The sequence below is a fragment of the Zalophus californianus genome, chromosome X (assembly GCF_009762305.2).
Source record: "Zalophus californianus isolate mZalCal1 chromosome X, mZalCal1.pri.v2, whole genome shotgun sequence".
Classification (NCBI taxonomy): domain Eukaryota; kingdom Metazoa; phylum Chordata; class Mammalia; order Carnivora; family Otariidae; genus Zalophus; species Zalophus californianus.
The window spans coordinates 51393805-51419625 of record NC_045612.1 but is presented as its reverse complement, the minus strand read 5'-3'; positions in this window follow the sequence as shown (position 1 = coordinate 51419625).

The window sequence follows — 25821 nt, the reverse complement described above, 5'->3', positions numbered from 1 at the left end:
ATGTTTTGTAGAATTTCCCTGGGAAGGCATCTGGCCCTGGGCTCTTGTTTCTTGGGAGATTTTTGTTTACTGTTTCAATTTCTTTACTGGTTATGGGTCTGTTCAAGTTTTCTATTTCGCCTGGTTCAGTTTTGGTAGTTCATACATCTCTAGGAATGCACCCATTTCTTACAGATTATCTAATTTGATGGCATGCAGTTGCTCATAATATGTTTTTATAATTGTTTGTATTTCTTTGGTGTTGGTTGTGATCTCTCCTCTTTCATTCATGATTTTGTTGATTTGGGTCATTTCTCTTTTCTTTTTGATAAGTCTGGCCAGGGGTTTTTCAATATTTTTAATTCTTTCAAAGAACCAGCTCCTAGTTTCGTTGATCTGTTCTACTGTTCTTTTGGTTTCTATTTCATTGATTTCTACTCTGATCTTTATTATTCCTCTTCTCCTGCTGGGTTTAGGCTTTATTTTTTGTTCTTTCTCCAGCTCCTTCAGATGTAGGGTTAGGTTGTGTATTTGAGACCTTTCTTATTTCTTGAGAAAGGCTTGTATTACTATATACTTTCCTCTCAGGACTGCCTTTGCTGCATCCCAAAGATTTTGAACATTTGTGTTTTCATTTTCATTTGTTTCCATGAATTTTTGAATTCTTTAATTTCCTGGTTGATCCATTCATTCTTTAATAGGATGTTCTTTAGCCTCCATGTATTTGAGTTCTCTCCGAATTTCCTCTTGTGATTGTGTTCTAGTTTCAAAACATTGTGGTCTGAAAATATGCAGGAATGATCCCAATCTTTTGGGACCAGTTGACACCTGATTTGTGACCTAGGATGTGATCAATTCTGGAGAATGTTCCATGGGCACTAGAGAAGAATGTTTATTCTGTTGCTTTGGGATGGAACGTTCTGAATATGTCTGTGAAGTCCATTTAGTCCAGTGTGTCATTTAAAGCCTTTATTTCCTTGTTGATCTTTTGCTTAGATCATCTGTCCATTTCAGTGAGGGGAGTGTTAAAGTCCCCCAATATTATTGTATTGTTGTTGATGTGTTTCTTTGCTTTTGTTATTAATTGGCTTATATAATTAGCTGCTCCCATGTTAGGGGCATAGATATTTACAGTTGTTAGATCTTCTTGTTGGATAGACCCTTTCAGTGGAATGTAGTGTCCTTCCTCATCTCTTATTATAGTCTTTGGTTTAAAATCTAATTTGTCGGATATAAGGATTGCCACCCCAGCTTTCTTTTGGTGTCCATTAGCATGGTAAATTGTTTTTCACTCCTCACTTTCCATATGCGGTGTCTCTGGGTCTAAAATGAGTCTTTTGCAGACAACATCTCGATGGCTTTTGTTTTTTTATCCAATCTGATAGTCTGTCTTTTGATTGGGGCATTTACATTCAAGGTAACTATTGAAAGATATGAATTTAGTGCTGTTGTATTGCTTGTAATGTTACTGTTACTGTATATTGTCTGTGCTCCTTTCCAGTTAATGCTACTTTTAGGCCCTCTCTTTGCTTAGAGGACCCCTTTCAATATTTCTTGTAGGGGTGGTTTCATGTTTGCAAATTCCTTTAGTTTTTGTTTGTCCTGGAAGCTTTTTATCTCTCCTTCTATTGTCAATGACAGACTAGCTGGATATAGTATTCTTGGCTGCATATTTTTCTCATTTTGTGCTATGAATATATTATGGCAGTCCTTCCTGGCCTGCCAGGTCTCTGTGGCTAGGTCTGTTGCCAATCTAATGTTTCTACCATTGTAGGTTACAAATCTCTTCTCCTGAGCTGCTTTCAGGATTTTCTCTTTGTCTCTGAGACTCGTAAGTTTTACTATTAGATGTCAGGGTGCTGACCTATTTTTATTGATTTTGAGGGGGTTCTCTGTGCCTCCTGGATTTTGATGCTTGTTTCCTTCCCCAAATTAGGGAAGTTCTCTGGTATAATTTGCTCCAATATACCTTCTGCCCCCCTCTCTCTTTCGTCTTCTTCTGGGATCCCAATTATTCTAATATTGTTTCATCTTATGGTATCGCTTATCTCTCGAATTCTGCCCTCGTGATCCAGTAGCTGTTTATCTCTTTTTCTCAACTTCTTTATTTTCCATCATTTGGTCTTCTATATCACTGATTCTCTCTTCTGCCTCATTTATCCTAGCAGTTAGAGCCTCCATTTTTTATTGCACCTCATTAATAACCTTTTTGATTTTGACTTGGTTAGATTTTAGTTCTTTTATTTTTCCAGAAAGGGTTTCTCTAATATCTTCCATACTTTTTTCAAACCCAGCTAGTATCTTTAAAATCGTCATTCTGAACTCTAGTTCTGACATCCTACTAATGTCTGTATTGATTATGTCCCTGGGAGTCGGTACTGCCTCTTGTTCTTTTTTTTGATGTGATTTTTTCTGTCTTGTCGTTTTGTCCAGAGGAGAATAGATGAATGAGAGAGCAAAAAGCTAACATGGTAACAACTATCCCAGAAAAATATATGCTAAACAAATCAGAAGAGACCTGAAACTGGGGGAAAAGAAAGGGAAAGAAAGGAAAAAGAAAAATATAAAAACAAAGAAACAAACAAGGAAACAAAAAATAGAATATGATCAAATATAATTAGGCTGGTGCATAGATCAGTGCCACATACTAGATTTTTGGCATATTTTGGTTTGTTAGAAGAAATTTTTTCCCAATATTTTAAGGAAAGAAAAACTTATATATGTACAAAAGTAAGGGTAAATATGATGAAGGGACGGAATATGACTATAAAGACGAAAATTATAAAAGCTTTTATAAAAGGAATTGATAAGAAGTTGGTTGAAAAAAGAAAGAAGAAGGTTTAAAAAAAAGGGGGAGTGAATGTGATCAGGCAGGAGACTAGAACAAAGCCGTACACTAGAGATTTAGGGTATATTTTGGTCTGTTAGAGGAAACTGTATCCCAAAATTTTAAAGAGAGAACAACTTTTACATATATACCAAAAATAATGTTAACTACTATGAAGGAATAGAATATGACTCTAAAAATGAAAAATAAAAAAGATATTTTAAAAAAGGTTTTGATAAGATGTTGGTTGAAAAAGGGAAAAAGAAAAATTCAAAAAAAAAAAAGAAAAGGAAAGTTAAAAAAATTAACTTTGAAAGACTAAAGAATCAGGGGAAAAAAAGCAATGAATTCTATGTGCAGTATTCCCCTAGCACTGGAGTTCTGCCGTTTTCATTAACTGGTAAACTTGGTCTTGGCTGGATGTTCTTGCTGACCTTCTGGGGGAGGGGCCTGTCGCAGTGGTTCTCAGATGCCTTTGCTGGAGGCCGAATTGCCCTGCCCTTACTGGGTCCAGGCTATGTAATCTGCTCGGGTTTGCTCTCAGGAGGTTTTGTTCCCCGCAAGCTTTCCTTACAGCTTTGGAGGAGGAGAGTGAAAATGGTGGCCTCCCAATTTCTGTCCCAGAGGATCCGGGAACTCAGGGCCCCCTCCTCAGTGATCCCCCAAAACAATGCAGTCAATCATTCCCATCTCCCCAGTCTTTGGCTGCACTCTGTTCTCACCTGATCTGTGACCGAGCATTTCTATCTCTGACACACGACCGTTTGGAGTCTCCAAACCCAGCAGAATCCTGTGGTGCACTCCCAGACTTCTCCTCCTGGGGGAAGAAGGGGCATCTCCCCAGTTCTTCTGCTTGTTGGTTTCCTGCTGGGGGAGCAGTGGCCTGACTGTGTCACGGATCACAGTTTATGGCAACCCTGAGCTGAGAGCCCACTCCTTGGGTTCGTTTTTGCAGCCGGCTTCCTTGCTCCAATACCTGGGAGCTCTGCCACACTCAGGCACCCCAGTTTTTCTGTGACCCCGAGGGTCCTGAGACCACACTGTCCCAGTGAGGGTTCCACCCCCTGCTCAGCCACTGGAGGAACGTCCCTCAGCAGAGCCGACTTCTAAAAGTTCTGATTTTGTGCTCTGCTGTTCTATCACTTGCGAGTAGTGGCTGATGGAGGCCCCTTCCCCCGCCAACCATCTTCCTGAATATCGCTTTCGATTCACTTCTCCGCATGTCCTACCTTCCAGAAAGTGGTCGCTTTTCTGTTCAGAGAGTTGCTGCTATTCTTTTCTTCAATCTCCTGTTGAGTTCATAGGTGTTCAGAATGGTTTGATACCTGTCTAGCTGAATTCCTGGGGCTAGACGAAATTTAGGTCTCCTACTCCTCCACCATCTTGCTCCTCCCACCAGGAGCTGGTTTTTTGAAAAGATCAACAAAATTGATAAATCTTTAGCCAGACTCATCAAAAAACAAAAACAACAAAAACAAAAACCAAGAAAAAAGTAAAAAGAAAGAGAAAACTCAAATAAACAAAATCAGACATGATAAAGTTGAAATAACAGCTGACATCACAGATATACAATTATTAACAGAATATTATGAAAAATTACATGCCAACAAACTGTACAACCTAGAAGAAATGGATAAATTCCTAGAAACATATAACCTTCCAAAACTGAATCAGGAAGAAATGTAAAAATTTGAACTGATTAATTACCAGCAATGAAATTGAATCAGTAATCAAAAAACACCGAATGAACAAAAGTTTACAACCAGGTTGCCACACAAGTAAATTCTACCAGACACTCAAAGCCAAGTTACTATCTATTCTTTTTTTATTTATTTATTTATTTATTTTAAAAGATTTTATTTATTTATTTGAGAGAGAGAGAATGAGAGAGAGAGAGAGCACATGAGAGGGGGGAGGGTCAGAGGGAGAAGCAGACTCCTTGCTGAGCAGGGAGCCCGATGTGGGACTCGATCCCGGGACTCCAGGATCATGACCTGAGCCGAAGGCAGTTGCTTAACCAACTGAGCCACCCAGGCGCCCTACTATCTATTCTTTTCAAACTATTCCAAAAACGAGAAGAGGAAGAAAAGTTTCCACATTCATTCCATGAGGCCAGCATTACCCTGATACCAAAACCAGATAAAGACACTACTAAAAAAGAGACTACAGACCAATATCTCTGATGAACATAGATGTAAAAATCCTCAACAAAATATTAGGAAAGTAAATCCAACAATACATTAAAAAAATATTCACTACGATTAAGTAAGATTTATTCCTGGGATGCAAGTGTGGTTCAATATTTGCAAATAAATCAATGTGATACACCACATCAAAAAGAGAAAGGATAAAAGCCATATGATCATTTCAATAGGTGCAGAAAAAGCATTTGACAAAGTATTACATCCATTCATAAAAAAAACTCTCAACAAAATAGGCTTAGAGGGAACATATCTCAACATAATAAAGGTCATATATGAAAAACAACTGCCATCCTACTCAATGGAGAAAAACAAAAGATCAGGAAGAAGAGAAGGCTGTCCCCTCTCACTACTTTTATTCAACATTATAATGGATGTTCTAGCCACATCAATCTTACCATATTGGTAAGAAAGAAGTAAAATTTCACTATTTGAAGATGACATGATACTATATATAGAATACCAAAAAGACTCCACCAAAAACTATTAACACCTATAAATGAATTCAGGAAAATCACAAAATACAAGATCAATATACAGAAATCAACTGCATTTCTATACATTAATGAAGCAGTAGAAAGAGAAATTAAGAAAATAATCCCATTTACAATTGTACCAAAAAGAATAAAATACCTAGGAATAAACCTAACCAAGGAGGTGAAATCCCTGTATTTTGAAAACTATAAAACACTGATGAAAGAAATTGACGACAAACAAATGGAAAGATATTCCATGCTCATGGATTGGAAGAGACAATATGGTTGAAATGTTCATACTACCAAAGCAATCTAGAGATTTTATGCAATCCCAATCAAAATACCAACAGCATTATTCACAGAACTAAAACAAACAATTCTAAAATTTGTATAAACCACAAAAGACCCTGAATAGCCAAAGCAATCCTAAAAAGCTGGAGGCATCACAATCCCAGATTTCCAGATATAGTACAAAGCTATAGTATTCTAAACAGTATGGTACTGCCACAAAAATAGACACACAAATCAATGGAACAGAATAGAAAGCCCAAAAATAAATCCACAATTATGGCCAATTAATCTGTGACAGGGGCAGGAATATATAATGGGAAGAAGTCTCTTCAACAAAGAGTTTGGAAAAACTGAATAGCTACATGCATAGTAATGAAATTGGACCACTTCATTACACCATACACAAAAATAAACTCAAAATGCATTAAGAACCTGAATGTGAGCCCTATAACCATAAAAACTCTAGAGTAGAGCTCAGGCAGTAGTGTCTCTGACATGGACCATAACAACATTTTTTCTAGATATATCTCCTGAGGTAAAGGAAACAATAGCAAAAATAAACTATTGGGACAACATCAAAATAAAAAGTTTCTGCAGAGCAAAAAAAAAAAAAAAAATCAACAAAACTACAAGATAACCTATTGAATGGGAGAAGATATTTGCAAAGGACAAATCCAATAAAAGATTAGTATCCAAAAATATATAAAGAACTTACACAACTCAACAGAAGAAAACAAATAACTTGATTAAAAAATGGGTGGAAGACATGAACAGACATTTCTCCAAAGAAGACATCCATATGGCCAACAGACACATGAAAAGATGCTCAACGTCACTAATCATCTGAGAAATGGAAATCAAAACCACAAGGAGATATCACCTCACATTTGTTATTATGGCTAAGATGAAAAACACAAGAAATGATGCATGTTGGTGAGAATGTGGAGAAAAATAAACTCACGTGCACTGTTGCTTGGAATGCAAACTGGGGCAGCCCCTGTGGAAAACAGTATGGAGATTCCTCAAAAAAATTAAAAATAGAATTACTATATAATCCAGTAATTCCTCTATTGGGTATTTACCCAAAGGATACAAAAATACTAATTTGAATGGATATCAGCACCCCTGTGTTTATTGCAACATTATTTACAATAGCAAAATTATGGAAGCAGCCCAAGTGTCCACTGATAGATGAATGGATAAACAAGTTGTGGTATATATACAGAATGGAATATTACTCAGGATAAAAAAAGAATGAAATCTTGCTATTTGCAACAGCATGGATGGATCTAGAAAGTATAATGTTAAGCTAAATAAGTCAGTCAATGACAAATACCATACAATATCACTCATATGTGAAATTTAAGAATCAAGAAAAAAGAACAAAGAATAACAGAGATAAACCAAGAAACAAACTCTTAACTGTAGAGAACAAAGTGATGGTTATCAGAGGGGAGGTGGGTGGGAGATGCCTGAAATATGTGAAGGGAATTAAGAGTACATTTACCATCATGAATAGTGAGTAATATATAGAATTATTAAATCACTATATTGTGCACCTGAAACTAATACAACACTGTATATTAACTATACTGGAATTAAAATTAAAAAAATAGAAAAAGAAGGGCACCTGTGTTGTTCAGTCAGTTAAGCGTCTGATCCTTGATTTCAGCTCAGGTAATGATTGCAGGGTCCTGAAATTGACCTCAGCATGGAGTCTACTTGGGATTCTTTCCCTCTCCTTCTCGGCCCCTCCCCCCACTTGTGCATTCTCTCTGTCTTTCTCAAAATAAATAAATAAATATTTTTTTAAAATTAAAAATAGATTGATAATATAGACAACTGGCAAGAGGCTGGGGAAATGGGCCTATATATTTGCTGAAATGTAATTTTTTTGGGGGATGCCTGGGTGGCTCAGTGGGTTAAGTGTCTGCCTTCAGCTCAGGTCATGATCCTAGGTCCTGGGGTCAAACTTGGCTTCAGGCTCTCCGCTCCTGGGGAGTCTGCTTTCCCCTATCCCTCTGCCTGCTGCTTCTCTGCTTGTGCTCTCTCTCTCTCTTTGTCAAATAAAATCTTTTCTAAAAAAAAAATGTAATTTTTTGAAGGACATTTAAGCAATAGCCTATCAACATTTTAAATATGCATAACCTTTGTTCTAACATGTCTCCTTTTAAGAATATATGCTACAGAACTATTAACACTTTCACACAAAAAATGTGAATATAGAAGTTTATGGAAGTATTAATTTTATAAAAGGAAGAAATTTGAAGCAAACATCCAAATAAAGGGGCATATGTTTAAAAACATTGTTGTGCATCCATACTATGAAATGCTATACAGATGCTAAAAAGAATGAGGTTGATTTATATTTATTGGTATAGAAGGATATTTGTGATATATTACTATTAGAAAATTGCATAATACATTTGTATATGTATGTATATATGTATACATTTTATGAATGCATAGGAGAAGTTCTAGAGAGAGAGGCATACTAGGAGATGGGTGTTGGGAGTCATACTATGGAAAGAGGACATTTAATTTTACTCTAGATACATCTCAGTCAATAATTTTGCATGAAGTTTGCATTTCTTTTATAATGAAAGCAGTTTAAAAGACAAAAATAAAATATACTAGAGGAACAAGACTTGATGTTCTGCATTTATTTGTAAAGCTTCATTACTACTACTACTATTCTTACTACTGGTACTACTACTATTAACAGTCACTTGAAGTTTTCCTTCAGTCTAATTTCTCCATAGTGTATTCTATAGAATTCCATTTTTCTGAAAATGATATAGTCTACATTATCTAATAACACTCCATCCTAATTCTCTTTCATACAAATACTTTGAAAACCAGGTAAGTGAAGTGGGCTACTGAATCATATAGAAAATATTGTATGGTGACTAACATAACATAATAAAAATAAATTAAATTAAATTAAAAAAATAATTCTAGCAAACATCCATCTGAAAAAAAAAAAAGAAAATAATTCATTTTAAAACCTCTGGATTCAAGTCTGCCATATTCACTTTTCCTCCCCAAGAGTCCATGGTCACCTAAAATTAAATAGTTAAAGATAGCAATGAGCTCCAAAAAGTGCAAAGTAGAGCTTTAGAATATGAGAACATACCCAAAGCCATTTCTTCATAGAGTAAATTGAATTAGAAATTTGGAAATGCCAATGATAAACTGGGGATGAGCAAATAGCTCTGTGTTGTGTGAACCAGTTTAAAGCAAGTCGGTATTAGGAGGTGAGATTTACACCTTCATACTTCACTCTCTGAGGCTGAGTTAAGTCCTTCATCCTTTATTTAAAAAACCCATCAAGTTCTTGCCTTTCAAGTTCTTGCCTTCTGGTTATGACAAATCATTTCTTCTTCCTGGCCCTTACATACTGACTATAGGGCTCACTATCTTACATTCAGTAAAGACCTTGCTTCCTATTCTGAACAAATTTGCTGTCATTTAGATTCAGAGTTTGTATGGATAATCCACCCAACTTCAGCTCAAGAGTTCCCAACTCAGCTTGCACATTAGAAACATCCATTAATGTTTTTTAAAAAGTATATATGCCTCGGGGCACCTGGGTGGCTCAGTCCTTAAGCCTCTGCCTTCAGCTCAGGTCATGGTCCCAGGGTCCTGGGATCGAACCCCACATCGGGTTCCCTGCTCCATGGGAAGCCTGCTTCTCCCTCTCCCACTTGCCCTGCTTGTGATCCTTTTCTCACTGTGTATCTCTCTGTCAAATAAATAAATAAAATCTTTTTTTTTTTAAGTACATATGCCTGAATTATATCAGAATCTTTCAGAATGGGAGCCATAGTTTCAGTAACTTATAAAACCACCACAGATGATTCTGATAGAGAATCAGAATTGTGAATGTCTTGCACCCTTGGTCTTTGTCTACTTCTACCTCTACATTCAACTTCCATGGCTACACTGTAAATGTTTTCATTACACTGCAATTCAGCACCCAATTCCGATGTGTGGGTTTTTTTTTTTTTTTCCATGCCAAGTAATTCTTGGACACCAAATGGGTATCCCACAATTCAATTCTGACATTGTCTGTTGGAGATAGCATCGGATTCCACAGGTTAAAGTCTCAGTCCCACAGGACTGCCCCCACTTCAAGTGCCAGTCTCAAGTCCAGGTTGTTACCTGAGCTACTAACTGACTAGCTAGTAGAGTTTGGGGCCAGCACTAACACATGGATGCTTTCTGACTCACCAACTTGGAAGCTCTCTGAACCCAGTCTTTTTGGGTTTTTATGGAGGCTTCATTAAAGAGGAATGATTGATTAAATCATTGGCCATTGGTGATTGATTCAACCTGCAGCCTCTCTTCTCCCCTCAGAAATCAGGGGGCAGAACTAAATGTTCCAACCCTCAAATCCTGGTTGGTTTCCCTGGCAACCAGCACCCCATCTTTAGGGGATTTCCAAAAGTCACCTCCTTAACATAAACTTAGTTATAGTTGGAAGGGGCTTGTTATGAATAACAAGACATCCATTTTTGTCTTTATGGCTCTGAATTGGATTTCAGGAACAGAGGACAAATATTATAACAAAAGCAATGCTCTCATTGCTCTTATTGGTTAAGAAATTCCAAGGGTTTGGGGAGCTCTGAGCCAGGAATCAGGGACTGAAGACCAAAATATTTATTTATTATAAATCACATATCACAATTACTTGGAACTACACCACCCAGGAAATCTCACACTCCAAGAACCCATTCTTGGGTTATAACCTACAAGTTTTCCAACTCACTCTCTAAAGCCACAGCTAACTCTAGGATTCTATGCCTCTGTCATGACTTGATGAAGACATATAAATCATGCTTATAATATTTTGCAGGAAAGAAAATGTCAGAATGAATTGTCTCTGTGTTAAACTTCAGATACAAGTTACAAAATAATCTCAACACACATAATGATAGCTGAAAATCAGCAAGATGAAATTCAAAAGCCAAAGTATAAAATCTATGTTTAGACAAATTCCTAAAACAAGAAAATCAGGCAGATCCACAGGACTAAGACCTGCAAAAGCATCTAGGTGACTGACATACAGGCAAATGATCCCTTATCCTTCTGTCCTAGATTCTGAGCTCTGTTTATGTGCTCTCATGTGTTTATATTACTTTGTATGTTTTCTGAAGTCACTGCAGGAATATATAACAAATTCTTAAACTAGACTATTTAGTAAGACCCTGAGTTACAACAACATCTACTTCTTTGAGGTTCTTGCCATCTTCCACTGAAACAAAGTTCTTTAACAAGTGGGTAACCAGTCAATGCTATTTGATGTAGGAAACAAAGGCAGAAGAAAAATTATTAAATTTCCTTAGTATCTACAGCCCATTGACAAGTCCTTGAAACAGGCAGAGTTACATTCCTCTAGGATCTCAACTGCCTCGATGTTAATACTTTGCCAAGGACAAAAGGCAAACTTAGCCTGAGCTCTAGGACCCTGTAAGTCTACTTTAACATACAAAAATTCCTTTGGAAACCTCATTTATCTCTACCCGCCCCCCCAATATACATGTTGGCAATTATCCCCAAGCATATGACCCACCGATACACATCTGAAGAGTCTCATGACTAAGGTTTTATTAGGCAGGAATAAATGACCTTTTCCTAACAATAGCTAGACCCCTCAAGCTCCTGGAAACTTTGCTTCCAAAATTCCTTAGAGACTTGACACTATCCCTAACCCCTCCCAACTTGAAAGTATATAATGGGCCACTCCCCATGACCCCAGTGGAGCTCTTTCTGTCCACAGGTCTTGTCCCCATGCTTTAATAAAACCACCTTTTTGCACCAAAGACATCTCAAGAATTCTTTCTTGGTCCTTGGCTTTGAACCCTAACATCCTTCCTACATCACTATTGACTGATATTAATTATTAATAGCATTTTAAATAGTGCCTTTGTTTCTATATCTTTCTAGTGACTACAAAATCTAAATAACACAACAAAAACAAATCCATAATATTAATTATTTATATTGATAAATAGTATATATAGTATGAATTATAGCAAATCAATTAACAACTGATATACTGCTACAATTTCTAAATAACATCCTGAAACTATTGTCAGTTTAAACTTTATAGTATAAACTATAAATGTTTCTCCAAAGTGATTAAATCCACTCATCACTTCTCGGAATCAATGCATTTCTCCCTGATCTCTGTTACGCAGAGCAGAGTTGGAAAACTTTTTATAAAGGGCCAGAGAGCAAATATTTTAAGCTTTGTGCATCATATAGTCTCTGTCACAACTTCTTAAAAGCATCCATAAACAATAGGTAAACAAATGAAAGAATGAGTGTGGCTGTGTTTCATTAAAACTTTATCTGCTAAAACAGGCAGGTCAAAGTTTGCTGACTCAGGTAGAAGATTCTATATTGATGAGGGAGCAGAAGGCAAGCTGAAGACAAAGCACAAGCTGACACCACACAACCCCACCTCCCACTCCCTGGTGGGATATATGTGACATTCTTCAGGCACTCCTGGCTGCCCTAAAACTAAGGGAAGGTAAAAACAAATGGTTAACTGATAAAGATCACAGTCCTGAGGGACACGAGTCTCCCTCAATTTACAAATATCTTAGTGATTTACAAGGACAAAGCATTCTTATCAATAGCCTGACTTTCAGAAACATATAGACTCAATTTCCTGGAGCCATAACATCACCCTCCCCACCATAGTGATGTGGGAAACAAAGGTAGAAGGGAATGTAAATAAAATAAAATTTCTGTACAGCCTGCAGCCCATTGACAAATGGTTGAGGCAGGCAGAGTATAATGTTCCTCCAGGAAACTCAGAACTGTCTTAATGTTAATGCTTTACTAGAGGGAAAATCAACCTTAACTTGACAATAGCAAGGCCTCCAGCATCCTAAGAGTTTCCATTAGCATTTCAAAGTCCTTTTAGACCAAAGTCTATAATCAGTCACGCCTCACAACCACAATGCAGCAGCTTTTTCTGCCCATGAGTCCTGTCGCCATGCTTTAATAAAATCACCTTTTTGCACCAAGGATGTCTCAAGAATTTTTTCTTGGCCATCAGCTCTGGACCTCACCAGCATTCCAAAACTACATCATGTATCACAAGAAGCCTCTTGCCGTTACTCCAGATAAAGATTGTTTCACTTCACATGGATTTGCCCTCTTTTCAACACAGGAACCCATATGGATCTTCTTTCTTGAATATAAGCCAATAAGTATAATCCAGACATGTGTGTCAAAAAAATGTTGAAAGTAATGTTGAAAGTTTGACAAATGTGTCTTTCTCCCCCATTTTTCCTTCTTTCCTCTTCCATCCTTGTGTAAATGCAAAGCTATATTCTATTCTGCTTATCTTTCTCAATCTGATTCTGGAAGAAAATTCACAAAGAAAATTCTTTGGTTCTAGTAATGGAGATGGGCAGGTCCATGAGCCAAGGCAGAGCTAAGTTGCCTAAGGAAATCTAGATTCAGAAGTATGGAGACATTTTGTTTTTCATTCTCTACCAGTCATGCCAGAGATGTGACCAGTTAGAGAAGACAGTCCTGTCCTCTCAGGGGCGCCTAATTTCCTCTAAATTTGTTTAGTCCCAAGTCCATGGTACTCCTTCCCATGACACTACCTCCTGATGTAAGAAAGACATTAGGGTTCAAAGCCAAGGGCCAAGAAAGAATTCTTGAGATGTCTTTGGTGCAAAAAGGTGGTTTTATTAAAGCATGGGGACAAGACCTGTGGACAGAAAGAGCGCCACTGGGGTCATGAGGAGTGGCTGGTTATATACTTTCAAGTTGGGAGGGGGTGAGGGATAGTGTCAAGTCTCTAAGGAATTTTGGAAGCAAAGTTTCCAGGAGCTTGAGGGGTCTAGCTATTGTTAGGAAAAGGTCATTTATTCCTGCCTAAAAAAACCTTAGTCTTGAGACCCTTCAGATGTGTATCGGTGGGTCATATACTTGGGGATAATTGCCAACATGTATATTGGGGGGGCGGGTAGAGATAAATGAGGTTTCCAAAGGAATTTTTGTATGTTAAAGTAGACTTACAGGGTCCTGGAGCTCAGGCTAAGTTTGTCTTTTGCCCTTGGCAAAGTATTAACATCGAGGCAGTTGAGATCCTAGAGGAATGTAACTCTGCCTGTTTCAAGGACTTGTCAATAGGCTGGAAATAGTAAGGAAATTTAATTTTTCTTTTGCTTTTGTTTCCCACATAACCTCCCACACTATCTTATTTAACCAATTTGAAGATTAGGGGTTCAGTAGACACAAATGAGTTTCATGTGGTTCAACGAAAAACATATTCTGGTAGCTTTGAGCAGTAGCAAAATGGGTTAGAATATCAGGTAAAAGGATCTGGAGATTGCATCCTATTGAATTCAAGCTCATATCAGAAAGGCCTCAAAGATTCTGTTTTAATTTGCAAGTTGAGATTTATCAGAAGCCAAGCAAGACAAACATTCCCCATCAATGTAGCATTTTTGCAAGTTTAATCCACAGGTTCAGTTTCTTTGACCCTTGTGGTGCTTGAGATTGCTTTGTATCTCCCAGAACACCATGCAATAAAAGGAAGCTGATCAATGAAGGGAGACCTACACTGCATGTGAAAAGATAGCTATGGGGAACTATAAAACCATTTTATTTCATGGTTGAGTATAGCTAATATTTTCCTGATATTCTCAACTCAGAATTTTTACTCTGCTTGAAAAAAAGCAAAGAAGGAAAAAAACTTTTAACTTTTGAAATTGATTAGGAACACTGATTTTGGCTTTGCTCCTGAAGAGGTTTAGGGGTTAATTTATTTATTTGAGAAGAGAAACAGTACAGAGTCAGATAATCCAGCTGTTATAATTTTGAAGTAAGCATAAACGTGACTTACAAGCATATCCACCTTGCTATGTGCCTGCTAGCAAAAGATAGTAGTGAAATCCTCAGCAAAGTCACCAATTGCAATAATCTTAATGAACCGGAGCCTGAAAACCATCAAGAAATAGCCACAACATCTGCAATACAGAAAGCAGGCAAGGGAGAAAACAATGGTAAACAGGGAAAATGCTAATATTTGGTTTATTCTTTGTAAGGCATGTATCAAATATCCCCCAGCTTCTCTCTTTAAACATAGAAATGAATACAGACTACTTCCCCTTTCACAGAAATTGAATGTTGAAGAGAAGTTTCAATCCCATTGATGAATTCAGCTGTTCCTTTAAATTGAATTTTTAAACATATGGGCACACAAACCAATCTATATGCAGAACAATTCTTTGAACAGCATCAAATGGTCTGGGATTACATGCTAGGTATCACACAAGTGAGTTTTCACAGTACAAAAGAACGAATCCCTTATTGTGACACTTGAGATAACAATACTAAAGAATTCCAGCTCAACTTTAAATTCTTCCCTCCAATTGCTGTAGCTTTCTTAGTTAGGAGTATAACATACTCCTTAGCTTCTCGTTTCTTCCACCAAATAATAATTGCTCATCTCTACTAAATAATGGTCCATCAATCTTTTTGTTCATTCAGTCATTCAACAAACATCTACTGAGTAACTCTTATGTGTCTAGTACTATCTTAAACACTGAGGATAGAAAAATAAATATGGTATAAACCTTCTAAAAATTACATTCCTATAATTTGGTATGACAAACATATTAAAAAATTAGTTATATAAAGGGGCACCTTGGTGGCTCAGTCAGTTAAGTGTCTGACTCTTGATTTCAGCTCAGGTCATGATCTCAGGGTCATGAGATCAAGCCCTGCATCATGCTCTGTGCTGGGTGTGGAGCCTGCTTAAGATTCTCTCTCTCTCTCTCCCCCTCTTCCTATTCTCCCTCTTTGTGCTTGCTCTTTCTCTCACTCACTCCCTCTCTTACAAAAAAAAAAAAAAGAAATTAATTATATAAAAAAAATGAGAAAGGGAAACACATCCTTAATTTGAGATTTTTATTTCAATCCAACAAATCCCCTTTTCATTATTGTGTAACATATTGACCTTATTTTCTTATTTATTTATGTGTGTCTCTGGGAAATCCCTCCTATTGGTCACCTTTCTTGGGGGAAAAAAATAATCATTACTAAGCCAGGGCCTACCATTGTATGTAAGGCACTGACAACCAGGATGGAGCAGGCAGGAATGTGGAAATTCCCTGATGGAACCTGTTAACGATGATGTGTGAGGATGGAAAAAATTTAGTCCTGAGATTTCTTTTTTTTTTAATATTTTATTTATTTATTTGAGAGGGAGAGAGAGTGAGAGAGAGAGCATGAGAGGAGAGAGGGTCAGAGGGAGAAGCAGACTCCCTGCTGAGCAGGGAGCCCGATGTGGGACTCGATCCCGGGACTCCAGGATCATGACCTGAGCTGAAGGCAGTCGCTTAACCAACTGAGCCACCCAGGCGCCCTAGTCCTGAGATTTCTATTGACATATTTATTTGTCTACAGTGAAGATTTTAGCTGCTGATTCCACCCCAGCTCAGTTGCCCATGTTTTGAGGACAAGTAGAGCAATAAAAGGAGAAGGAGACAAGAAAAAAGAAAATGTCTTTAAATATCAAGGTATTTTGTGGTCTAAGCAGGGTCAATATATAACCAGTATACATTGGGTAGACATCTGTTGTGATTGCTCACTATTTTAATATCACCCTGGGAGTAGGAAACAAATTTATTATATAAAGTGCACAGAGAATTGAAAGAAAATGAAATATCATTGAGCCTTTAAAAAGAAGAAAATCCTGCTAAATGTGGCAACATGGATAAACCTGAAGGACATTATGCTAAGCGAAGTAAGCTAAACATAAACAGCAAATACCACATTTATATGACTTATCTGAAATAGCCAAACTCATAAAAACTGAGAATAGATTGGTGGTTTCCAAGGGCCATAGGTGTTGCTGGTTGGACTGGGGAGATCCCTGGGCCCCAAGGCCTCTGCCTAGCCCGTTCCTGGGATGTTGCTGGAGGCTCTTAGTCTCATCACAAGAAAGTATTCAAGAATGGACCAGACACTGTGGTTGAAGAGTGTAAGTGGGAAAGTTTATTAAAGTGAGAGTATACTCTCAAGCTGAGAGAGTGGGTGAGCTCAAGAGAGAGCTGCACCCAGGGTTTGGATCTCTATCTTTTATGGACAGTTGTTAACTAGGGGGTGGAATATTTATTATTTGGGGAAGGGATTTCTTTGGGAGCATGCTTTCACACCTTTTCTCCCCTACTTGGTCAGAGTCTCTGGCTTTCTTCGTCTTGGACCTGTCTGGTTTGATCCAGCTTCTTGTGCTTTGTTTTAGGAGTGCTGCCAGGAGAGGTCTCTAACTTTTCTGATAGCAGGTCATGACTCTCCTTGGCTGGCCTCCAGGCATCCTGTTAAATCCTAACTAACTGCCTACTCTAGCAGGGGTTGGGGGGGATGGGTATAAAGTTTCAGTTACACAAGATAAATAAGTTTTAGAAATCTGTGGTACAACATCATGCCTATAGTTAACAATACTGTATTGTACACTTAAGTTTGTTAGGAGGGTAGAGCTCATGTTAAGTGTTCATACCACAGTAAAAATGGAAATAAAATAAATAATAAAATAAAATAAAATAAAATAAAATAAAATTTTGAAGAACTGCCAAAAAAAGAGAATTTGAGTTTTTCAAACTATGTCACCTTTGAGAGTCAATCAGGGAGGAGGTGCCACCTGAGATGAGTTTTTAAGGATAAATAAGAGGCTTACAAAGGGGGCTGGGGACATTCCAGGCAGACAGGACACACTCATAAAAAAATCATGATGATAGTGAGTGAAAGTACAAGTCTATTAATATGGATGAAGAGGAGGGGTAGGAGACCAGAAATGGACACAGGGTACAAATTATAGCTAGTCTTGTATGGCATGTTACAGAGTTTGGACTTCATTCTAAGAACCATGGAGAGCCATTTAAAGGCTTAAGCAAAGCAAGCTGGGGAGTGGGGGGTCAGGCATGTGATCAAATTTGCATTTGAAAAGGTTACTTACACTGCAGTGTGGAGAATAGATTGGATTGAGCAAAAGTGGGGAGTGAAGATGATTTTGAATGGCTGAGGGTTGCAGTTTTACTAGACTTGTACAATAAAAGGACAGATTGCATGACTTTGCTTTTTTTTAAATTTTTTTTAAGATTTTATTTCTTTATTTGACAGAGAGAGACACAGCAAGAGAGGGAACACAAGCAGGGGGAGTGGGAAAGGGAGAAGCAGACTTCCCCATGGAGCAGGGAGCCCGATGTGGGGCTCAATCCCAGGACCTTGGGATCATGACCTGAGCTGAAGGCAGACGCTTAATGGCTGGGCCACCCAGGCACCCCATGCATGACTGAAGAGGCCAGTAAGAGCTAAATAAGAGGGAATTGGAGTTGTCAAGGTAGTGAATGTTTCACTGTAAGAGAGAGCAGATGTAATGGGATTGGAAAAGGAGTGAGTTGGAAAACTTGTAGGTTATAACCCAAGAATGGGTTCTTGGAGTGTGAGATTTCCTGGGTGGTATAGTTCCAAGTAATTGTGATATGTGATTTATAATAAATAAATATTTTGGTCTTCAGTCCCTGATTCCTGGCTCAGAGCTCCCCAAACCCTTGGAATTTCTTAACCAATAAGAGCAATGAGAGCATTGCTTTTGTTATAATATTTGGTCATTTGTCCTCTGTTCCTGAAATCCAATTCAGAGCCATAAAGGCTAAAATGGATGTCTTGTTATTCATAACAAGCCCCTTCCAACTATAACTAAGTTTATGTTAAGGAGGTGACTTTTGGAAATCCCCTAAAGATGGGGTGCTGGTTGCCAGGGAAGCCAACCAGGATTTGAGGGTTGGAACATTTAGTTCTGCCCCCTGATTTCTGAGGGGAGAAGAGAGGCTGCAGGTTGAATCAATCGCCAATGGCCATTCACACACTTTATCAATAATACACATTAAAAATATTTAAATGAGGGATGCCTGGGTGGCTCAGTCGGTTAAGCATCTGCCTTCAGCTCGGGTCATGATCCCAGAGTCCTGGGATCGAGTCCCGCATCGGGCTCCTTGCTCGGCAGGGAACCTGCTTCACCCTCTGCTGCTCTTCCTGCTTGTGCTCTCTCTCGCTATGTCAAATAAATAAATAAAATCTTAAAAAAAATATTTAAATGAATTCAAGACCCAGGATAGTATGGTATCTGACCTTAGTGCAGTGCTAAAAAATGTTTAATTGCTGACATGGGTGGGGAGATGGGGGTGGGTAGGGGAAGGGGCGTCTATGTGTGGAATTATTTCATTTGCCAATTTTCATTGTCAATGAAATATGTAATGTAAATACTCCTACCATGGGCTATTTCTGATTACCAATAATTTAACAACCAGCTTGCAAAATTCCTGAAAATGTAATAGCCAGTGGGAATCAGCTCCAGTACAATTCCATCTGATCCCATTTTAGTAAATAACAGTTAACATTTATTGAACATTTACAGTGTAAGAGGCACAGTGTTAATGACGTGGTTTTGGAATAGAGGTGAGGTTCAGTGGGGTGAGGTCCGGAGCCGAAGACCAAGAAAAATTCTTGAGACATCTTTGGTGCAAAATAGTGGTTTATTAAAACACAGGGACAGAACATTTGGGCAGAAAGAACAGCTGCACTGGGGTCTTGAGGTGTGGTGATAATAAACTCTGGAGTTGGGGGAAGTAAGGAAAAGGGAGGTTTCAAAAGAATTTTCATATGCTAAAGAGGACCAACCTACAAGATACCTACAAGATACCAGAGGTCTTACCTTTGTCTATTTAAGGTTGTTTTCCCCTCTAACAAGGTATTAACATTAAGATAGTTTGGGAGATTCCTGAAAGAATGTCACACATGTCCCACCCAGTAGTGGGGAGTGGGGGGAGGTTGCAGGGTGTCAGCTTGTGCTTTGTCCTCAGCTAGCCTTCTGCTCCCTCATCATTAAGAATCTTATATATGGCCTCTACCAAATTAAAATGAGACCCTATTCATTTATTCAACAAATTATTGAATTCCTTTTCATGCTAGTGTCACCAGCAAGACCCCGAGACCTGACTTTACTGCTCACTTGCTTGTACTCACAGACCTTTGTTCCACATTTTTCCTTAAACTCTTCTTTCCAGCTTATCTCTTAACTCAGGCAAATGCAAAGAGAAACCACCCCTTGAGCAATAGCATAGTGACTGCCCTGACAAGACCTTCAGCTGGCCTAGACCCCCCAGACCAGTTTGAGCTTAACCCCTGACTCACACCTGTGCAGAAGGACAATGGAGTGACTTTAGAATGACTGATAACTACCTTTACCTCATTATAATACTAAAATCTCTGCCCTAAGAGAACAAGCCTCATTTACGTAATATACTATGTATGTATAAGCATGTTTCCTTAAGATGCATGCATGAGCTTATGCTCACCTCTACATACGATGACAAGGCTTCCCTACCTAAATATTCATCTTAACCCTAAATAAAGGAAACCCATCCACATATGCTCAGGGAGTCACAGCTTTGGAAGCTATTCCCCATGATCTTCTTATTTGCTGCAAATAAACTTTTCTTTGTGTGACAACTCAACCTAGTTCAATTTTTGACTCATCAAGGAGTGAACTCACATTGGTTCAGTTACACTAGGTGCCAGGGAAATAAAGATGAATGGGGAGGGGGGGCGGAGCAAGATGGCGGAGGAGTAGGAGACCTAGATTTCGTCTGGTCTCAGGAATTCAGCTGAATAGGGATCAAACCATTCTGAACACCTACGAACTCAACAGGAGATCAAAGAGGAGAGTAGCAACAACTCTCTGAACAGAGAAGCGACCACTTACTGGAAGGTAGGACGTGCGGAGAAGTGAATCTGAGGCGATATTCGGGAGGATAGACGGCGGGGGAGGGGCCTCCGCCGGCCGCTTCTGGCAAGTGATAGAGCTGCGGAGCACAAAATCGGACCTTTTAGAAGTCGGCTCCGCTGAGGGACGTCGCTCCAGTGGCTAAGCGGGGGTGGAACCCTCGCGGGACAGTGAGGTCTCAGGACCCTTGGGGTCACAGAAAGACCGGGGGAGCCTGAGTGCGCCAGAGCTCCCAGGTATCGGAGCGGGGAAGCCGGCTGCAGAGACGGAGCTGAGGCGCGGGCTCTCAGCTTGGGGTTGCCATAAACTGTGATCCGCGGCCCAGTCGGGCCACTGCTCCTGCAGCAGGGACCCAACAGGAGGCAGATCCGGGGAGACTCCCCTTCCTTCCCGGGGAGGAGTGGCGTGGGAACGCACCGCAGGATCTGCTGGGTTTGGAGACTCCACACGGGTTCGGGTGCCAGAGATACAAACGCTCGGTCACAGGCCGGGTGAGCACGGAGTGCAGCCGGAGACCAGGGACAAGGGAGTGACTGCTTTTCTCTGGGGGCACACTGAGGAGCGGGGCCCCGAGTTCTCAGCTCCTCCGGGTGGAGATTGGGAGGCCACCATTGTTGCCCTGGTCCTCCAAGGCTGTACGGAGAGCTTGCAGGGAACAAAAGCTCCTGAGATCAAACCCGAGCAGTTTGCTTAGCCCGGACCGACAAGGGCGGGGCAATTCAGCCTCCGGCAAAGACATTTGGAAACCACAGCAACAGGCCCCTCCCCCAGAAGATCAGCACGAACAGCCAGCAAGCCAAGACCAAGTTTACCGATCAAGGAGAACGGGAGAACTCCAGCGCTAGAGGAATACTGCACATAGAATTCATGGCTTTTTTTAAAACATGATTCATTAGTTCATCAAAGTTAATTTTTGTTAACTGTTTTTTTTTCTTTTTCTTTTTCCCTTTTTCAACCAACATGTATCAATCTCTTTTTTTTAAAAAAAAACAAAACATTTTTTATTTTTCATTTTTAGAGTCATATTTTATCCCTTCATAGTAGTTACCCTTATTTTTGGCATATATATATAAGTTGTTCTCTCTTTAAAATTTTGAGATACAGTTTCTTCTAACATAAAAATATACCCTAAATCACTAGTGTATGGTTCTGTTCTAGTCTCCTGCCTGATCACATTCTCTCCCTTTTTTCTTTTTCTTTTTTAAATCTTCTTTCTTTTTTCAAACAACTTCTTATCTTATCAAGTCCTTTTATAAAATCTTTTATAATTTTCATCTTTACAATCATCTTCTATCCCTTCATTGTGTCAACCCTTATTTTGTACATATATGTCTTTCTTCCTTTAAAATTTTAGGAGGCACTTTTTTCTAACAGACCAAAATATGCCCAAAATCTAGTGTGTGGCACTGATCTATGCACTAGCCTGATCATATTTGATCACATTCTGCTTTTTTTGTATTGTTCTGTTTTTGTTTTTATCTTTTTTCTTTTTTTTTCTCTTTCTTTTTTCTTTCTTTTCCTTTCTTTTCCCCTGGTTTCAGGTCTTTTCTGATTTGTATAGAGTATATTTGCTGGGGACGTTGTAAACCTGTTAGCATTTTGTTCTCTCATTCATCTATTCTCCTCTGGACAAAATGACAAGACGAAAAAAATCACCTCAGCAAAAAGAACAAGAGGTAGTACCGTCAGCCAGGACCTACTCAATACGGACATTAGTACGATGTCGGACCTAGAGTTCAGAATCATGACTTTAAAGATACTAGCTGGGCTTGAAAAAAGCGTGGAAGTTATTAGAGAAACCCTTTCTGGAGAAATAAAAGAACTAAAATCTAACCAAGTCGAAATCAAAAAGGCTATTGATGAGGTGCAATCAAAAATGGGGGCACTAACTGCTAGGATAAATGAGGCAGAAGACAGAATCAGTGATATAGAAGACCAAATGATGGAAAGTAAAGAGGCTGAGAAAAAGAGGGAGAAACAACTACAGGATCACGAGGGCAGAATTCGAGAGATAAGTGATTCGATAAGATGAAACAACATTAGAATAATTGGGATTCCCAGAAGAAGAAAAAAGAGAGAGAGGGGCAGAAGGTATATTGGAGCAAATAATAGCAGAGAACCTCCCTAATGTGAGGAAGGAAACAGGCATCAAAATCCAGGAGGAACAGAGAACCCCTCTCAAAATCAATGAAAATAGGTCAACACCCCGACATCTAATAGTAAAACTTACGAGTCTCAGAGACAAAGAGAAAATCCTGAAAGCAGCTCGGGAGAAGAGATATGTAACCTACAATGGTAAAAATATTAGATTGGCAACAGACCTATCCACAGAGACCTGGCAGGCCAGAAAGGACTGGCAAGATATCTTCAGAGCACTAAACGAGAAAAATATGCAGCCAAGAATACTATATCCAGCTGGGCTGCATTGAAAATAGAAGGAGAGATCAAAAGCTTCCAGAACAAACAAAAACTAAAGGAATTTGCAAACATGAAACCAGCCCTCCAAGAAATATTGAAAGGGGTCCTCTAAGCAAAGAGAGAGCCTAAAAGCAGCAAGGATCAGAAAGGAACACAGACAACATACAGTAACAGTCACCTTACAGGCAATACAAGGGCACTAAATTCGTACCTTTCAATAGTTACCCTGAATGTAAATGGGCTCAATGTCCCAATCAAAAGACACAGGCTATCAGATTGGATTAAAAAACAAGATCCATCAATATGCTGTCTGCAAGAGACTCATTTTAGACCCAAAGACACCCCCAGATTGAAAGTGAGGGGGTGGAAAACCATTTACCATGCTAATGGACACCAAAAGAAAGCTGGGGTGGCAATCCTTATATCAGACAAACTAGATTTTAAAACAAAGACTGTAATAAGAGATGAGGAAGGACACTATATCCTACTTAAAGGGTCTATCCAACAAGAAGATCTAACAATTGTAAATATCTATGCCCCTAAAATGGGAGCAGCCAATTATATAAGGCAATTAATAACAAAAGCAAAGAAACACATTGACAACAATACAATAATAGTGGGGGACTTTAACACCCCCCTCACTGAAATGGACAGATATTCTAAGCAAAAGATGAACAAGGAAATAAAGACTTTAAATGACACACTGGATCAAATGGACTTCACAGACATATTCAGAACATTCCATCCCAAAGCAACGGAATACACATTCTTCTCTAGTGCCCATGGAACATTCTCCAGAATTGATCACATCCTAGGTCACAAATCAGGTCTCAACCGGTACCAAAAGATTGGGATCATTCCCTGCATATTTTCAGACCACAATGCTTTGAAACTAGAACTCAATCACAAGAGGAAAGTCGGAAAGAACTCAAATACATGGAGGCTCAAGAGCATCCTACTAAAGAATGAATGGGTCAACCAGGAAATTAAAGAAGAATTAAAAAAATTCATGGAAACCAATGAAAATGAAAACACAACTGTCCAAAATCTTTGGGATACAGCAAAGGCAGTCCTGAGAGGAAAGTATATAGCAATACAAGCCTTTCTCAAGAAACAAGAAAGGTCTCAAATACACAATCTAACCCTACACCTAAAGGAGCTGGAGAAAGAACAGCAAATAAAGCCTAAACCCAGCAGGAGAAGAGAAATCATAAAGATCAGAGCAGAAATCAATGAAATAGAAACCAAAAGAACAGTAGAACAGATCAACGAAACTAGGAGCTGGTTCTTTGAAAGAATTCACAAGATTGATAAACCCCTGGCCAGACTGATCAAAAAGAAAAGAGAAATGACCCAAATCAACAAAATCATGAATGAAAGAGGAGAGATCACAACCAACACCAAAGAAATACAAACAATTATAAGAACATATTATGAGCAACTCTATGCCAGCAAATTAGATAACCTGGAAGAAATGGGTGCATTCCTAGAGATGTATCAACTACCAAACTGAATCAGGAAGAAATAGAAAACCTGAACAGACCTATAACCACTAAGGAAAATGAAGCAGTCATCAAAAATCTCCCAAGAAACAAAAGCCCAGGGCCAGATGGCTTCCCAGGGGAATTCTATCAGACATTTAAAGAAGAATTAATACCTATTCTCCTGAAACTATTCCAAAAAATAGAAATGGAAGGAAAACTTCCAAATTCATTTTATGAGGCCACCATTACCTTGATCCCAAAACCAGACAAAGATCCCATCAAAAAGGAGAATTACAGACCAATATCCTTCATGAACATGGATGCAAAAATTCTCACCAAAATACTAGCCAATAGGATCCAACAGTACATTAAAAGGATTATTCACCACGACTAAGTGGGATTTATCCCTGGGCTGCAAGGCTGGTTCAACATCCACAAATCAATCAACGTGATACAATACATTAACAAAAGAAAGAACAAGAATCATATGATCCTCTGAATAGATGCAGAAAAAGCATTTGACAAAGTACAGCATCCTTTCTTGATCAAAACTCTTCAGAGTATAGGGATAGAGGGTACATACCTCAATATCATAAAAACCATCTATGAAAAACCTACAGCGAATATCATTCTCAATGGGGAAAAGCTGAGAGCTTTTCCCCTAAGGTCAGGAATGCGGCAGGGATGTCCACTCTCACCACTGCTATTCAACATAGTATTAGAAGTCCTAGCCACAGCAATCAGACAACAAAAAGAAATCAAAGGCATCCAAATCGGCAAAGAGGAAGTCAAACTCTCACTCTTTGCAGATGATATGATACTTTATGTGGAAAACCCAAAAGACTCCACCCCAAAACTGCTAGAACTCATACAGGAATTCAGTCAAGTAGCAGGCTATAAAATCAATGCGCAGAAATCAGTGGCATTCCTATACACCAACAACAAGACAGAAGAGAGACAAATCAAGGAGTCGATCCCATTCACAATTGCACCCAAAACCATAAGATACCTAGGAATAAATTTAACCAAAGAGGCAAAGGATCTGTACTCAGAAAACTATAAAATACTCAGGAAAGAAATTGAAGAAGACACAAAGAAATGGACAAACGTTCCATGCTCATGGATTGGAAGAACCAACATTGTGAAGATGTCCATTCTACCTAGAGCAATCTACACATTCAGTGCAATCCCCATCAAAATACCATCCACTTTTTTCAAAGAAATGGAACAAATAATCCTAAAATTTGTATGGAACCAGAAGAGACCCCGAATAGCCAGAGGAATATTGTAAAAGAAAAGCAAAGCTGGCGGCATCCCAATTCCG